Source organism: Musa acuminata, chromosome BXJ2-1 (assembly GCF_036884655.1).
Source record: "Musa acuminata AAA Group cultivar baxijiao chromosome BXJ2-1, Cavendish_Baxijiao_AAA, whole genome shotgun sequence".
NCBI lineage: Eukaryota > Viridiplantae > Streptophyta > Magnoliopsida > Zingiberales > Musaceae > Musa > Musa acuminata.
In genome coordinates this window covers 27,812,261-27,827,686 of record NC_088338.1, presented here as the reverse complement: position 1 = coordinate 27,827,686, position 15,426 = coordinate 27,812,261, and the positions used below count along the sequence as shown (strand labels likewise).

At 52.3% G+C, this 15,426-nt stretch overlaps 9 non-coding genes and 15 pseudogenes across 9 annotated transcripts; all 24 read right to left on the bottom strand.

Annotated features, from left to right (window-relative positions):
• Nucleotides 1-82: 82 nt before the first annotated feature.
• On the bottom strand, nt 83-201 carry LOC135602777 (5S ribosomal RNA; annotated as a pseudogene).
• A 350-nt stretch (nt 202-551) lies between these two features.
• On the bottom strand, nt 552-670 carry LOC135604668 (5S ribosomal RNA; annotated as a pseudogene).
• A 4,524-nt stretch (nt 671-5,194) lies between these two features.
• On the bottom strand, nt 5,195-5,313 carry LOC135603849 (5S ribosomal RNA; annotated as a pseudogene).
• Nucleotides 5,314-5,663: 350 nt separating this feature from the next.
• Nucleotides 5,664-5,782, bottom strand: LOC135604443 (5S ribosomal RNA; annotated as a pseudogene).
• A 351-nt stretch (nt 5,783-6,133) lies between these two features.
• Nucleotides 6,134-6,252, bottom strand: LOC135604031 (5S ribosomal RNA; annotated as a pseudogene).
• Nucleotides 6,253-6,601: 349 nt separating this feature from the next.
• LOC135599737 (5S ribosomal RNA) lies at nt 6,602-6,720 on the bottom strand. Its single transcript, XR_010482080.1, has one exon. It is a non-coding gene; the product is annotated as a 5S ribosomal RNA (ribosomal RNA).
• A 349-nt stretch (nt 6,721-7,069) lies between these two features.
• On the bottom strand, nt 7,070-7,188 carry LOC135599779 (5S ribosomal RNA). Its single transcript, XR_010482122.1, has one exon. It is a non-coding gene; the product is annotated as a 5S ribosomal RNA (ribosomal RNA).
• Nucleotides 7,189-7,538: 350 nt separating this feature from the next.
• On the bottom strand, nt 7,539-7,657 carry LOC135599661 (5S ribosomal RNA). The gene has a single exon (XR_010482008.1). It is a non-coding gene; the product is annotated as a 5S ribosomal RNA (ribosomal RNA).
• Nucleotides 7,658-8,007: 350 nt separating this feature from the next.
• LOC135601499 (5S ribosomal RNA) lies at nt 8,008-8,126 on the bottom strand. Its single transcript, XR_010483791.1, has one exon. It is a non-coding gene; the product is annotated as a 5S ribosomal RNA (ribosomal RNA).
• A 350-nt stretch (nt 8,127-8,476) lies between these two features.
• Nucleotides 8,477-8,595, bottom strand: LOC135604329 (5S ribosomal RNA; annotated as a pseudogene).
• A 350-nt stretch (nt 8,596-8,945) lies between these two features.
• Nucleotides 8,946-9,064, bottom strand: LOC135601982 (5S ribosomal RNA; annotated as a pseudogene).
• A 350-nt stretch (nt 9,065-9,414) lies between these two features.
• Nucleotides 9,415-9,532, bottom strand: LOC135604680 (5S ribosomal RNA; annotated as a pseudogene).
• Nucleotides 9,533-9,882: 350 nt separating this feature from the next.
• On the bottom strand, nt 9,883-10,001 carry LOC135600701 (5S ribosomal RNA). Its single transcript, XR_010483017.1, has one exon. It is a non-coding gene; the product is annotated as a 5S ribosomal RNA (ribosomal RNA).
• A 350-nt stretch (nt 10,002-10,351) lies between these two features.
• LOC135602436 (5S ribosomal RNA) lies at nt 10,352-10,470 on the bottom strand (annotated as a pseudogene).
• Nucleotides 10,471-10,820: 350 nt separating this feature from the next.
• Nucleotides 10,821-10,939, bottom strand: LOC135604102 (5S ribosomal RNA; annotated as a pseudogene).
• A 350-nt stretch (nt 10,940-11,289) lies between these two features.
• On the bottom strand, nt 11,290-11,408 carry LOC135600393 (5S ribosomal RNA). Its single transcript, XR_010482716.1, has one exon. It is a non-coding gene; the product is annotated as a 5S ribosomal RNA (ribosomal RNA).
• Nucleotides 11,409-11,758: 350 nt separating this feature from the next.
• LOC135603594 (5S ribosomal RNA) lies at nt 11,759-11,877 on the bottom strand (annotated as a pseudogene).
• A 350-nt stretch (nt 11,878-12,227) lies between these two features.
• LOC135600351 (5S ribosomal RNA) lies at nt 12,228-12,346 on the bottom strand. Its single transcript, XR_010482674.1, has one exon. It is a non-coding gene; the product is annotated as a 5S ribosomal RNA (ribosomal RNA).
• A 350-nt stretch (nt 12,347-12,696) lies between these two features.
• Nucleotides 12,697-12,815, bottom strand: LOC135603771 (5S ribosomal RNA; annotated as a pseudogene).
• A 350-nt stretch (nt 12,816-13,165) lies between these two features.
• Nucleotides 13,166-13,284, bottom strand: LOC135603770 (5S ribosomal RNA; annotated as a pseudogene).
• A 350-nt stretch (nt 13,285-13,634) lies between these two features.
• On the bottom strand, nt 13,635-13,753 carry LOC135603659 (5S ribosomal RNA; annotated as a pseudogene).
• A 350-nt stretch (nt 13,754-14,103) lies between these two features.
• Nucleotides 14,104-14,222, bottom strand: LOC135600542 (5S ribosomal RNA). The gene has a single exon (XR_010482862.1). It is a non-coding gene; the product is annotated as a 5S ribosomal RNA (ribosomal RNA).
• Nucleotides 14,223-14,572: 350 nt separating this feature from the next.
• On the bottom strand, nt 14,573-14,691 carry LOC135600363 (5S ribosomal RNA). The gene has a single exon (XR_010482686.1). It is a non-coding gene; the product is annotated as a 5S ribosomal RNA (ribosomal RNA).
• A 350-nt stretch (nt 14,692-15,041) lies between these two features.
• On the bottom strand, nt 15,042-15,160 carry LOC135603769 (5S ribosomal RNA; annotated as a pseudogene).
• Between the last annotated feature and the right edge of the window lie 266 nt (nt 15,161-15,426).

The following is a 15,426-nucleotide window of genomic DNA, read 5'->3' as shown; positions in this document are numbered from 1 at the left end:
TAGCGGTCACAGCAAATTTCCAGCCCCAAAACAATCGTCTCGGAGCTCTACGGGAGATGTTTCGTATCCCGGGATGCAAAAAGGAGTGCAACACGAGGACTTCCCAGAGGGTCACCCATCGTAGTGCTACTCTGGCCCAAGCACGCTTAACTTCGGTGTTTTGATGGGATCTGGTGATTTAGTGCTGGCATTATCGCACCCGTTTCCCGTGCTTCGTCCCTCGCCTATGTGCACGTCGCGGTCGGCATATCAACGTCCGGAGCCTCTTGCCCGTCACGAAACCGTCGTCGCTTTCTCGAACTTTCACGAAATCCCTATTGCAAGCTCTCTCCGAGCCCTAGCCCGACGACTGCGTATCGGTCACGGCAAGCGCGTGCCGAAACCATCGGCACTTTCTAGAACGATCTCGGAATCGCTATTGCGACCCCAATCCGGAAAGCTCTCTACGAGCCCCTCGATACTGACTGCATAGCGGTCACAACAAATTTCCAGTCCCAAAACATTCGTCTCGGAGCTCTACGGGAGATGTTTCGTATCCCGGGATGCAAAAAGGAGTGCAACACGAAGACTTCCCAGGGGGTCACCCATCGTAGTACTACTCTGGCCCAAGCACGCTTAACTTCGGTGTTTTGATGGGATCCGGTGATTTAGTGCTGGCAGTATTGTTAGGATCGGAGCGGCACTAAGAGGGGGGTGAATTAGTGCAGCGGATTAAAACTTCGATTTTAATCAAAATCTTTCGTACGTTAAGAACGAAACTTGAGAAATTTAACTTGAAGGCGTATTCTTAAAGTTGCGCAGCAAGAGTAATACAAACTAAAGCAGTAAGAAGATTTGCAGTAATGTAAATGACAATAATAAAAAGCAAACCAGAGATTACGCCGATTTTTAGAGTGGTTCGGTCAAATGACCTACTCCACTTGCAAGGCCCCTCTTCGATGAGGCTCCCACCTTCCACTAGCAAGTCTCTTGAAATGGAAGGGTAAACACCCCTCTTACAACCTTTTACAAGCAGCTCAACCTCTTACAAATTTTCAATACGAAAGAAGGAGGAGAACTCTCTAGCAAATTGAAAACAAGACTTGCTAAGACTTTCTAAGACTTTTCTCTCAATCAAAATGCTTCTCAAAAGTTGCAACCTCAGCTGAGATTAGAGGGGTATTTATAGGCCTCAAGAGGATTCAAATTTTGGGTTTCAAAATTTGAAATCTCTTAGGGTTCCCGGTGCTGGAGGTTCCACCGCCCAGCCAGGCGGTGCCACCGCCCAGCACTCGGGTGCTGGATGGTGCAACCGCCCAGCCAAGGAGGTGTCACCGCCCAGCTCTCGGGTGCTGGGCGGTTTCACCGCCCAGCCAGGCGGTGCCACCGCCTGGCTCTCCGATTCATTGGTTTGGCTTAATTTTAGCCCAAACCAAATCTGACTTTGGGCCCAGTTGGCCCATAACCAGGATATAGGATTATCTCTTAATCCTAATCCTAATTACAAGTGAACTACATAACACAAAAACATCCTAAGCAAAATTTCAACCGCGAACGTCGAGTCTTGTTCCGGCGAGCTTTCCGACGAACTTCTTCCGACGGACTCCCTGCAAGCTCCCAATCTTTGTGATGACTTTAACGAGTAGCCGAGCCTTCTCGGTGATCTCCGCGAGCCTCCGACGATTTCTTCGGCGATCTTCCGACACGTTCCCGATTTCTTCTCGGATGGTTCCGGCAGCATCTCCGATGATTCTTCGGTCTCTTAAACGTCCATCGAGCTCGACTCCGGTATCCTTGCTTTATGTTTTCTGGTTATCGTAGTTAATCCTGCACACTTAACTCAATAATATGGATTAGATCAATTAACCCACCAATTGATTATATCATCAAAATCCGAGATTCAACAATCTCCCCCTTTTTGATGATGACAATCAATTGATGACGGAGTTAAACATAACTCCCCCTATCTATATGCCATATTATGAGAAGATAAAAAACACTTGAATTCCATCCCATTGGATTCAAGCATAACCCGATAAGTTCTAATCATAGAACTTTATCGTTATCCTCATTAAACAATATAAATTTTAATATAAATTTTGCTACGACAGAAGATAAAGATTTTCAATATAAATTTCATGATATCAAACTTGTGATATTTTCAAGGATTTGCAAGTCATATAGGACATTCATATCACATAAGTTTTTGTAATTCATATTAGTCATGCTATCGTTCTGGTGCAAGTCATCACTTCTCCCCCTTTGTCATCAACAAAAAGAGACAAGCCAGCTAATTGATGATCATAGAAAAAGGTTTAGCATTTATCAAAGTTCATCATTCAAATTTGCCAGAAATAGTTTAACCAAAAGACATCATCATCTATGCAGATTAAGACAGCAGTTATCTAAAGGAAAGATCAGTTATCGTACAATCGATGACAACCATGACTTTGTTTTTAAAAGCAAACAGAACAGAATAAAAAGATACATCAATTTAATCCTTAGGAGGTAATCCAAAGTGCTGATACTGTTGAATCTCGTATTTTGATGATGAAACTCCTTGAGATATGTTTATGATTTAATCTGCGTTTTGAGTGACGCAGGGTGCTTCGATCAGGATGAGACAATTAAAGCAGGAACATCATGTTGTGCCGGAGGAACATGTCAGAAGATTGGACGTCGGGCCGGTGGATCGGTCGACGTATCGACAGAAGGCTTCGGGTCGTGGACTTGGGCATCGGGCCAAGAAGAGCGGGTATTGTGCCAAGGATATCGGAGTTGCGGAGTCAACTGGCCGATTGGGCAATAGGCTGCAGGAAAGGACAATGCGCCGAAGAATCGGACGAAGCGTCGAGGGACCAATGACATGCCGGACAACTTGGTTAATTGCTTAGGATTAATTGTCTCAATCGAAGTTTTTGTTTTTGTGTGTGCAGGATTAACTACGATGAAACTTAGACAAGCAGCGGGAGTTGCGCCGGAGTCAAGTTCATGATCACATTGGGAGTTCGAGAGTTCGACGGAAGTTCGGACGGTCGTCGGAGGTTCTGCGAGAACAGATCCGAGAAGTCCAGAAGCTTGCCAAGCGAAGCTCGTCGGAACTTGCCAAGTGGATCGTCGCAAAGTCCAGGAGTTTGCCGGAAGTCCGCAGGAGCATCACCGAGGGTTCATCGGATGATCGACGGAAGTTCGCCGGAAACTCGCCGGAAGGAGCGATTGACGCACCGAAGCAAAGCTGCAGAAATTGTCTTAGATTTAATCGTAGTTAGCACGATGATTAAGTTGGAAAATGGGAGGTGATCCCATTGGCTTAATCTTGGGGCAATTGGGCCCCTGAAAAATTGAAATTGGGTCGAATGGAATGAACCATTCGGACCCTGATTGCACCAGGAGGTGCAACCGCCCAGGCCAGGAGGTGGCACCGCCTGGGCTAAGCCTCCCAGCGAGACTGGGCGGTGCAACCTCCCCAGCCGGGAGGTGGCACCGCCTGAGCTCAGTCTTCGAGCTAGACTGGGCGGTGCAACCTCCCTGGCAGAGAGGTGGCACCGCCTGAGCTCAGTCTTCGAGCTAGACTGGGCGGTGCAACCTCCCTAGCAGAGAGGTGGCACCGCCTGAGCTCAGTCTTCGAGCAAGACTGGGCGGTGCAACCTCCCTGGCAGAGAGGTGGCACCGCCTGAGCTCGGTCTTCGAGCTCTGCCAGGCGGTGCAACCTCTCCAGTCAAGAGGTGCAACCGCCTGATCCCGGAATTCCGGGATTTGATCGTTTTGAGCTCCAAATTTGAATTGGGTTGGGGCCTATAAATTCCCCATCCATTCAACACTGAAAAGATACAGACCTACACCGAAATCTTGATCTTTTCTGTGATTCTAAGAGCTCAAAAGTGATTGTAAAGCCTTTAAGTCTCCTCCTTCTGTTCTTCAAGTTTTCAGTTGTAAAGTGAGGAGAGAAAGGTCTGTAAAGGTTGACTCCTGAGCCTGTCAAAAGGAGAGAAACTGTAAAAGGGCAGTTTGGCCTTCACCCATTGAAGGAAGGCCCCTAGTTGACGTCGGCAACCTCGTCGGTGGAGGAAGCCAAAAGTGGAGTAGGTCAGGACTGACCGAACCACTCTAAATCTCTGGTTTGCGTTTATCTTTGAGCACTTTATCTTTACTGCAAACCTCCTCCACTACTACTGCTCTCTGCGCTTTCACGAACAAGTTCTAAGTGCTGTTCTTCCGAATCTGCATTCAGACGTAAAGTCGTGTTTTAGTACATTACAGTTTACGTTTACGTTTTGATTCTGCAGAACTGTCCTCTGTGCTTTTGCAAACAAGTTTCTTTGCAGTTTACACTTATAGTTTGATTCTATTTATAACTGCAAACTGTCTTCTGCAATTTTACAAACGTTTACGTCCGGAGCCTCTTGCCCGTCACGAAACCGTCGTCGCTTTCTCGAACGTTCACGAAATCCCTATTGCAAGCTCTCTCCGAGCCCTATGTAGTACTACTCAAGCTTGGAGAGTCCTAATTGAGAGGGAAATTCATGTAAAAATGTTAGGACTCTAGCTAGGAGAGTCCTAATTGAGAGGGACATTCATGTAAAACTGTTAGGACTTTAGCTAGGAGAGTCCTAATTGAGAGGGACATTCTGTTAGGACTCTAGCTAGGAGAGTCCTAATTGAGAGGGACATTCTGTTAGGACTCTAATTGAGAGGGACATTCATGTTGGAGGTTTTTTCTTAGAGAAGAACTAGGAGTTGTAAGGGAATAGGAGTCTTGAGTAGGAGTCCTATTAGGAGTTGGTTAGAAGTAAGAGTCTTAAGTAGGAGTCCTATTAGGAGTTAGGGTTTAGAAGCCCTATAAATAGCCATGTATTCCTCCTCTTTTCTCAAGCAATAGATGAATCTTTTCTGCAGCCTTTGAGCAGCAACTTGGAGGGAGGAACCCCTATAGAGTTCCAAGGAGGCCGATCCCCTAAAGAGATCAACCCCAAGTTTAGAATCTGCAAGGGTTCTAGCACCCTAGCCCGACGACTGCGTATCGGTCACGACAAGCGCGAGCCGAAATCATCGGCACTTTCTAGAACGATCTCGGAATCGCTATTGCGACCCCAATCCGGAAAGCTCTCTCCGAGCCCCTCGATACTGACAGCGTAGCGGTAACAGCAAATTTCCAGCCCCAAAACAATCGTCTCGGAGCTCTACGGGGAATGTTTCGTATCCCGGGATGCAAAAAGGAGTGCAACACGAAGACTTCCCAGGGGATCACCCATCGTAGTACTACTCTGGCCCAAGCACGCTTAACTTCGGTGTTTTGATGGGATCTGGGGATTTAGTGCTAGCATTATCGCACCCGTTTCGCGTGCTTCGTCCCTCGCCTATGTGCACGTCGCGGTCGGCGCATCAACGTCCGGAGCCTCTTGCCCATCACGAAACCGTCGTCGCTTTCTCGAACGTTCACGAAATCCCTATTGCTAGCACTCTCCGAGCCCTAGCCCGACGACTGCGTATCGGTCACGGCAAGCGCATGCCGAAACCATCGGCACTTTCTAGAACGATCTCAGAATCGCTATTGCGACCCCAATCCGGAAAGCTCTCTCCGAGCCCCTCGATACTGATTGCATAGCGGTCACAGCAAATTTCCAGCCCCAAAACAATCGTCTCGGAGCTCTACGGGAGCTGTTTCGTATCCCGGGATGCAAAAAGGAGTGCAACACGAGGACTTCCCAGGGGGTCAGCCATCGTAGTACCACTCTGGCCCAAGCACGCTTAACTTCGGGGTTTTGATGGGATCTGGTGATTTAGTGTGGGAATTTTCGCACCCGTTTCCCATGCTTCGTCCCTCGCCTATGTGCACGTCACGGTCGGCGCGTCAACGTCCGGAGCCTCTTGCCCGTCACGAAACCGTCGTCGCTTTCTCGAACGTTCACGAAATCCCAATTGCAAGCTCTCTCCGAGCCCTAGCCCGATGACTGCGTATCGGTCACGGCAAGCGCGTGCCGAAACCATCGGCACTTTCTAGAACGATCTCGGAATCGCTATTGCGACCCCAATCCGGAAAGCTCTCTCCGAGCCCCTCGATACTGACTGCGTTGCGGTCAAAGCATATTTCCAGCCCCAAAACAATCGTCTCGGAGCTCTACGGGAGATGTTTCGTATCCCGGGATGCAAAAAAGGAGTGCAACACGAAGAGTTCCCAGGGGGTCACCCATCGTAGTACTACTCTGGCCCAAGCATGCTTAACTTCGGTGTTTTGATGGGATCTGGTGATTTAGTGCTAGCATTATCGCACCTGTTTCGTGTTTTCGTCCCTCGCCTATGTGCACGTCGCGGGCGGCGCATCAACGTCCGGAGCCTCTTGGCCATCACGAAACCGTCGTCGCTTTCTCGAACGTTCATGAAATCCCTATTGCAAGCTCTCTCCGAGCCCTAGCCCAACGACTGCGTATCGGTCACGGCAAGCGCGTGCCGAAACCATCGGCACTTTCTAGAACGATCTCGGAATCGCTATTGCGACCCTAATCTGGAAAGCTCTGTCCGAGCCCCTCGATACTGAGAGCGTAGTGGTCACAGCAAATTTCCAGCCCCAAAACAATCGTCTCGGAGCTCTACGGGAGATGTTTCGTATCCCGGGATGCAAAACGGAGTGTAACACGAGGACTTCCCAGGGGGTCACCCATCCTAGTACTAATCTGGCCCAAGCACGCTTAACTTCGGAGTTTTGATGGGATCCGGTGATTTAGTGCTGGCATTATCGCACCCGTTTCGCGTGCTTCGTCCCTCGCCTATGTGCACGTCGTGGTCAGCGTATCAACGTCCGGAGCCTCTTTCCCATTACGAAACCGTCGGCGCTTTCTCGAACATTCACGAAATCCCTATTGCAAGCTCTCTCCGAGCCCTAGCCCGACGACTGCGTATCGGTCACGGCAAGCGCGTGACGAAACCATCGGCACTTTCTAGAACGATCTCGGAATCGCTATTGGACCCCAATCCGGAAAGCTCTCTCCGAGCCCCTCGATACTGACTGCATAGCGGTCACAGCAAATTTCCAGCCCCAAAACAGTCGTCTCGGAGCTCTACGGGAGATGTTTCGTATCCCGGGATGCAAAACGGAGTGCAACACGAGGACTTCCCAGGGGGTCACCCATCCTAGTACTACTCTGGCCCAAGCACGCTTAACTTCAGAGTTTTGATGGGATCCAGTGATTTAGTGCTGGCATTATCGCACCCGTTTCGCGTGCTTCGTCCCACGCCTATGTGCACGTCGCGGTCGGCGTATCAACGTCCGGAGCCTCTTGCCCGTCACGAAACCGTCGTCGCTTTCTCGAACGTTCACGAAATCCCTATTGCAAGCTCTCTTCGAGCCCTAGCCCGACAACTGTGTATCGGTCACGGCAAGCGCGTGCCGAAACCATCGGCACTTTATAGAACGATCTCGGAATCGCTATTGCGACCCCAATCCGGAAAGCGCTCTCCGAGCCCCTCGATACTGACAGCGTAGCGGTCACAGCAAATTTCCAGCCCCAAAACAATCGTCTCGGAGCTCTACGGGAGATGTTTCGTATCCCGGGATGCAAAACGGAGTGCAACACGAGGACTTCCCAAGGGGTCACCCATCCAAGTACTACTCTGGCCCAAGCACGCTTAACTTCGGAGTTTTGATGGGATCCGGTGATTTAGTGCTGGCATTATCGCACCTGTTTCGCGTGCTTTGTCCCTCGCCTATGTGCACGTCGCGGTCGGCGTATCAACGTCCGGAGCCTCTTTCCCATCACGAAACCGTCGGCGCTTTCTCGAACATTCACGAAATCCCTATTGCAAGCTCTCTCCGAGCCCTAGCCCGACGACTGCGTATCGGTCACGGCAAGCGCGTGCCGAAACCATCGGCACTTTCTAGAACGATCTCGGAATCGCTATTGCGACCCAAATCCGGAAAGCTCTCTCCGAGCCCCTCGATACTGACTGCGTTGCGGTCACAGCAAATTTCCAGCCCCAAAACAATCGTCTCGGAGCTCTACGGGAGATGTTTCGTATCCCAGGATGCAAAACGGAGTGCAACACGAGGACTTCCCAGGGGGTCACCCATCGTAGTACTACTCTGGCCCAAGCACGCTTAACTTCGGTGTTTTGATGGGATCCGGTGATTTAGTGCTGCCATTATCGCACCCGTTTCGAGAACTTCGTCCCTCGCCTATGTGCACGTCGCGGTCGGTGCATCAACGTCTGGAGCCTCTAGCCCGTCACGAAACCGTCGTCGCTTTCTCGAACGTTCACGAAATCCCTAGTGCAAGCTCTCTCTGAGCCCTAGCCCGACGACTGCGTATCGGTCACGGCAAGCGCGTGCCGAAACCATCGGCACTTTCTAGAACGATCTCGGAATCGCTATTGCGACCCCAATCCGAAAAGCTCTCTCCGAGCCCCTCGATACTGACAGCGTAGCGGTCACAGCAAATTTCCAGCCCCAAAACAATCGTCTCGGAGCTCTACGGGAGATGTTTCGTATCCCGGGATGCAAAACAGAGTGCAACACGAGGACTTCCCAGGGGGTCACCCATCCTAGTACTACTCTGGCCCAAGCACGCTTAACTTCGGTGTTTTGATGGCATCTGTTGATTTAGTGCTGGCAGTATCTCACCCGTTTCACGTGCTTCGTCCCACGCCTATGTGCACGTCGCGGTCGGCGTATCAACGTCCGGAGCCTCTTTCCCGTTACGAAACCGTCGGCGCTTTCTCGAACATTCATTAAATCCCTATTGCAAGCTCTCTCCGAGCCCTAGCCCGACGACTGCGTATCGGTCACGGCAAGCGCGTGCCGAAACCATCGGCACTTTCTAGAACGATCTCGGAATCGCTATTGCGAACCTAATCCGGAAAGCTCTCTCCGAGCCCCTTGATACTGACTACATAGCGGTCACAGCAAATTTCCAGCCCCAAAACAATCGTCTCGGAGCTCTACGGGAGATGTTTCGTATCCCGGGATGCAAAATGGAGTGCAACACGAGGACTTCCCAGGGGGTCACCCATCCTAGTACTACTCTGGCCCAAGCACGCTAAACTTCGGTGTTTTGATGGGATCTGGTGATTTAGTGCTGGCATTATCGCACCCGTTTCGCGTGCTTCGTCCCACGCCTATGTGCACGTCGCGGTCGGCGTATCAACGTCCGGAGCCTCTTGCCCGTCACGAAACCATCGTCGTTTTCTCGAACGTTCCCGAAATCCCTATTGCAAGCTCTCTCCGAGCCCTAGCCCGATAACTGCGTATCGGTCACGGCAAGCGCGTGCCGAAACCATCGGCACTTTCTAGAACGATCTCGGAATCGCTATCGCGACCCCAATCCGTAAAGCGCTCTCTGAGCCCCTCGATACTGACAGCGTAGCGGTCACAGCAAATTTCCAGCCCCAAAACAATCGTCTCGGAGCTCTACGGGAGATGTTTCGTATCCCGGGATGCAAAAAGAAGTGCAACACGAAGACTTCCCAGGGGGCACCTATCGTAGTACTACTCTGGCCCAAACACGCTTATCTTCGGTGTTTTGATGGGATCTAGTGATTTAGTGCTGGCATTATCGCACCCGTTTCGCGTGCTTCGTCCCTCGCCTATGTGCACGTCGCGGTCGGCGCATCAACGTCCGGAGCCTCTTGCCCATCACGAAACCGTCATCGCTTTCTCGAACGTTCACGAAATCCCTATTGCAAGCTCTCTCCGAGCCCTAGCCCGACGACTGCGTATCGGTCACGGCAAGCGCGTGCCGAAACCATCGGCACTTTCTAGAACGATCTCAGAATTGCTATTACGACCCCAATCCGGAAAGCTCTCTCCGAGCCCCTCGATACTGACTGCGTTGCGGTCACAGCAAATTTCTAGCCCCAAAACAATCGTCTCGGAGCTCTACGGGAGCTGTTTCATATCCCGGGATGCAAAAAGGAGTGCAACACGAGGACTTCCCAGGGGGTCACCCATCGTAGTACTACTCTGGCCCAAGCACGCTTAACTTCGGGGTTTTGATGGGATCTGGTGATTTAGTGCTGGCATTATCGCACCCGTTTCCCGTGCTTCGTCCCTCGCCTATATGCACGTCGCGGTCGGCGCGTCAACGTCCGGAGCCTCTTGCCCGTCACGAAACCGTCGTCGCTTTCTCGAACGTTCACGAAATCCCTATTGCAAGCTCTCTCCGAGCCCTAGCCCGACGACTGCGTATCGGTCATGGCAAGCGCGTGCGGAAACCATCGGCACTTTCTAGAACGATCTCGGAATCGCTATTGCGACCCCAATCCGGAAAGCTCTCTCCGAGCCCCTCGATACTGACTGCGTAGCGGTCACAGCAAATTTCCAGCCCCAAAACAATCGTCTCGGAGCTCTACGGGAGATGTTTCGTATCCCGGGATGCAAAAAGGAGTGCAACACGAGGACTTCCCAGGGGGTCACCCATCCTAGTACTACTCTGGCCCAAGCAAGCTTAACTTCGGTGTTTTGATGGGATCCGGTGATTTAGTGCTGCCATTATCGCACCCGTTTCGCGAGCTTCGTCCCTCGCCTATGTGCACGTCGCAGTCGGCGCATCAACGTCCGGAGCCTATTGCCCGTCACGAAAACGTCGTCGCTTTCTCGAACGTTCACGAAATCCCTATTGCAAGCTCTCTCCGAGCCCTAGCCCGACGACTGCGTATCGGTCACGGCAAGCGCGTGCCGAAACCATCGGCACTTTCTATAACGATCTCGGAATCGCTATTGCGACCCCAATCCGTAAAGCTCTCTCCGAGCACCTCGATACTGATTGCGTAGCGGTCACAGCAAATTTCCAGCCCCAAAACAATCGTCTTGGAGCTCTACGGGAGATGTTTCGTATCTCGGGATGCAAAAAGGAGTGCAACACGGGGACTTCCCAGGGGGTCACCCATCCTAGTACTACTCTGGCCCAAGCAAGCTTAAATTTGGTGTTTTGATGGGATCCAGTGATTTAGTGCTGCCATTATCGCACCCGTATCGCGAGCTTCGTCCCTCGCCTATGTGCACGTCGCGGTCGGCGCATCAACGTCCGGAGCCTTTTGCCCGTCACGAAACCGTCATCGCTTTCTCGAACGTTCACGAAATCCCTATTGGAAGCTCTCTCTGAGCCCTAGCCCGACGACTGCGTATCGGTCACGGCAAGAGCGTGCCGAAACCATCGGCACTTTCTAGAACGATCTCGGAATCGCTATTGTGACCCCAATCCGGAAAGCTCTCTCCGAGCCCCACGATACTGACCGCGTAGCGGTCACAGCAAATTTCCAGCCCCAAAACAATCATCTCGAAGCTCTACGGGAGATGTTTCGTATCCCGCGATGCAAAAAGGAGTGCAACACGAGGACTTCCCAGGGGGTCACCCATCCTAGTACTACTCTGGCCCAAGCACGCTTAACTTCGGAGTTTTGATGGGATCCGGTGATTTAGTGCTGGCATTATCGCACCCGTTTCGCGTGCTTCGTCCCTCGCCTATGTGCACGTCGCGGTCGGCGCATCAACGTCCGGAGCCTATTGCCCGTCACGAAACCGTCGACGCTTTCTCGAACGTTCACGAAATCCCTATTGCAAGCTCTCTCCGAGCCCTAGCTCGACAACTGCGTATCGGTCACGGTAAGCGCGTGCCGAAACCATCGGCACTTTCTATAACGATCTCGGAATCGCTAGTGCGACCCCAATCCGTAAAGCTCTCTCCGAGCCCCTCGATACTAACTGCGTAGCGGTCACAGCAAATTTCCAACCCCAAAACAATCGTCTCGGAGCTCTACGGGAGATGTTTCGTATCCCGGGATGCAAAAAGGACTGCAACACGAGGACTTCCCAGGGGGTCACCCATCCTAGTACTACTCTGGCCCAAGCAAGCTTAACTTTGGTGTTTTGATGGGATCCAGTGATTTAGTGCTGCCATTATCGCACCCGTTTTGCGAGCTTCGTCCCTCGCCTATGTGCACGTCGCGGTCGGCGCATCAACGTCCGGAGCCTATTGCCCGTCACGAAACCGTCATCGCTTTCTCGAACGTTTACGAAATCCCTATTGCATGCTCTCTCCGAGCCCTAGCCCGACGACTGCGTATCGGTCACGGCAAGCGCGTGCCGAAACCATCGGCACTTTCTAGAACGATCTCGGAATCGCTATTGTGACCCCAATCCGGAAAGCTCTCTCCGAGCCCCTCGATACTGACTGCGTAGCGGTCACAGCAAATTTCCAGCCCCAAAACAATCGTCTCGGAGCTCTACGGGAGATGTTTCGTATCCCGCGATGCAAAAAGGAATGCAACACGAGATCTTCCCAGGGGGTCACCCATCCTAGTATTACTCTGGCCCAAGCACGCTTAACTTTGGAGTTTTGATGGGATCCGGTGATTTAGTGCTGGCATTATCGCACCCGTTTCGCGTGCTTCGTCCCTCGCCTATGTGCACGTCGCGGTCGGCATATCAACGTCCGGAGCCTCTTGCCCGTCACGAAACCGTCGTCGCTTTCTCGAACGTTCACGAAATCCCTATTGCAAGCTCTCTCCGAGCCCTAGCCCGACGACTGCGTATCGGTCACGGCAAGCGCGTGCCGAAACCATCGGCACTTTCTAGAACGATCTCGGAATCGCTATTGCGACTCCAATCCGGAAAGCTCTCTCCGAGCCCCTCGAAACTGACTGCGTAGCGGTCACAGCAAATTTCCAGCCCCAAAACAATCGTCTCGGAGCTCTACGGGAGATGTTTCGTATCCCGGGATGCAAAAAGGAGTGCAACACGATGACTTCCCAGGGGGTCACCCATCCTAGTACTACTCTGGCCCAAGCAAGCTTAACTTCGGTGTTTTGATGGGATCCGGTGATTTAGTGCTGCCATTATCGCACCCGTTTCGCGAGCTTCGTCCCTCGCCTATGTGCACGTCGCGGTCGGCGCATCAACGTCCGGAGCCTATTGCCCGTCACGAAACCGTCGTCGCTTTCTCGAACATTCACGAAATCCCTATTACAAGCTCTCTCCGAGCCCTAGCCCAACGACTGCGTATCGGTTACGGCAAGCGCGTGCCGAAACCATCGGCACTTTCTAGAACGATCTCGGAATCGCTATTGCGACTCCAATCCGGAAAGCTCTCTCCGAGCCCCTCGATACTGACTGCGTAGCGGTCACAGCAAATTTCCATCCCCAAAACAATCGTCTCGGAGCTCTACGGGAGATGTTTCGTATCCCGGGATGCAAAAAGGAGTGCAACACGATGACTTCCCAGGGGGTCACCCATCCTAGTACTACTCTGGCCCAAGCAAGCTTAACTTCGGTGTTTTGATGGGATCCGGTGATTTAGTGCTGCCATTATCGCACCCATTTCGCGAGCTTCGTCCCTCGCCTATGTGCACGTCGCGGTCGGCGCATCAACGTCCGGAGCCTATTGCCCGTCACGAAACCGTCGTCGCTTTCTCGAACATTCACGAAATCCCTATTACAAGCTCTCTCCGAGCCCTAGCCCAACGACTGCGTATCGGTTACGGCAAGCGCGTGCCGAAACCATTGGCACTTTCTAGAACGATCTCGGAATCGCTATTGCGACCCCAATCCGGAAAGCTCTCTCCGAGCCCCTCGATACTGACTTCGTAGCGGTAACAGCAAATTTCCAGCCCCAAAACAATCGTCTCGGAGCTCTACGGGAGATGTTTCGTATCCCGGGATGCAAAAAGGAGTGCAACATGAGGACTTCCCAGGGGGTCACCCATCCTAGTACTACTCTGGCCCAAGCAAGCTTAACTTCGGTGTTTTGATGGGATCCGGTGATTTAGTGCTGCCATTATCGCACCCGTTTCACGAGCTTCGTCCCTCGCCTATGTGCACGTCGCGGTCGGCGCATCAACGTCCGGAGCCTATTGCCCGTCACGAAACCGTCATCGCTTTCTCGAACGTTCACGAAATCCCTATTGCAAGCTCTCTCCGAGCCCTAGCTCGACAACTGCGTATCGGTCACGGCAAGCGCGTGCCGAAACCATCGGCACTTTCTATAACGATCTCGGAATCGCTATTGCGACGCCAATCCGGAAAGCTCTCTCCGAGCCCCTCGATACTGACCGCGTAGCGGTCACAACAAATTTCCAGCCCCAAAACAATCATCTCAAAGCTCTACGGGAGATGTTTCGTATCCCGGGATGCAAAAAGGAGTGCAACACGAGGACTTCCCAGGGGGTCACCCATCCTAGTACTACTCTAGCCAAAGCACGCTTAACTTCGGAGTTTTGATGGGATCCGGTGATTTAGTGCTGGCATTATCGCAGCCGTTTCGCGTGCTTCGTCCCTCGCCTATGTGACCGTCGCGGTCGGCGCATCAACGTCCGGAGCCTATTGACCGTCACGAAACCGTCGACGCTTTCTCGAACGTTCACGAAATCCCTATTGCAAGCTCTCTCCGAGCCCTAGCTCGACAACTGCGTATTGGTCACGGTAAGCGCGTGCCGAAACCATCGGCACTTTCTAGAACGATCTCGGAATCGCTATTGCGACCCCAATCCGGAAAGCTCTCTCCGAGCCCCTCGATACTGACCGCGTAGCGGTCACAACAAATTTCCAGCCCCAAAACAATCGTCTCGAAGCTCTACGGGAGATGTTTCGTATCCCGGGATGCAAAAAGGAGTGCAACACGAGGACTTCCCAGGGGGTCACCCATCGTAGTACTACTCTAGCCCAAGCACGCTTAACTTCGGTGTTTTGATGGGATCCGGTGATTTAGTGCTGGCATTATCACACCCGTTTCGCGTGCTTCGCCCCTCGCCTATGTGCACGTCGTGGTCGGCGCATCAACGTCCGGAGCCTCTTGCCCGTCACGAAACCGTCGTCGCTTTCTCGAACGTTCACGAAATCCCTAATGCAAGCTCTCTCCGAGCCCTAGCCCGACGACTGCGTATCGGTCACGGCAAGCGCGTGCCGAAACCATCGGCACTTTCTAGAACGGTCTCGGAATCGCTATTGCGACCCCAATCCGGAAAGCTCTCTCTGAGCCCCTCGATACTGACTGCGTAGCGGTCACAGCAAATTTCCAGCCCCAAAACAATCGTCTCGGAGCTCTACGGGAGATGTTTCGTATCCCGGGATGCAAAAAGGAGTGCAACACGATGACTTCCCAGGGGGTCACCCATCCTAGTACTACTCTGGCCCAAGCAAGCTTAACTTCGGTGTTTTGATGGGATCCGGTGATTTAGTGCTGCCATTATCGCACCCGTTTCGCGAGCTTCGTCCCTCGCCTATGTGCACGTCGCGGTCGGCGCATCAACGTCCGGAGCCTATTGCCCGTCACGAAACCGTCGTCGCTTTCTCGAACATTCACGAAATCCCTATTACAAGCTCTCTCCGAGCCCTAGCCCAACGACTGCGTATCGGTTACGGCAAGCGCGTGCCGAAACCATCGGCACTTTCTAGAACGATCTCGGAATCGCTATTGCGACTCCAATCCGGAAAGCTCTCTCCGAGCCCCTCGATACTGACTG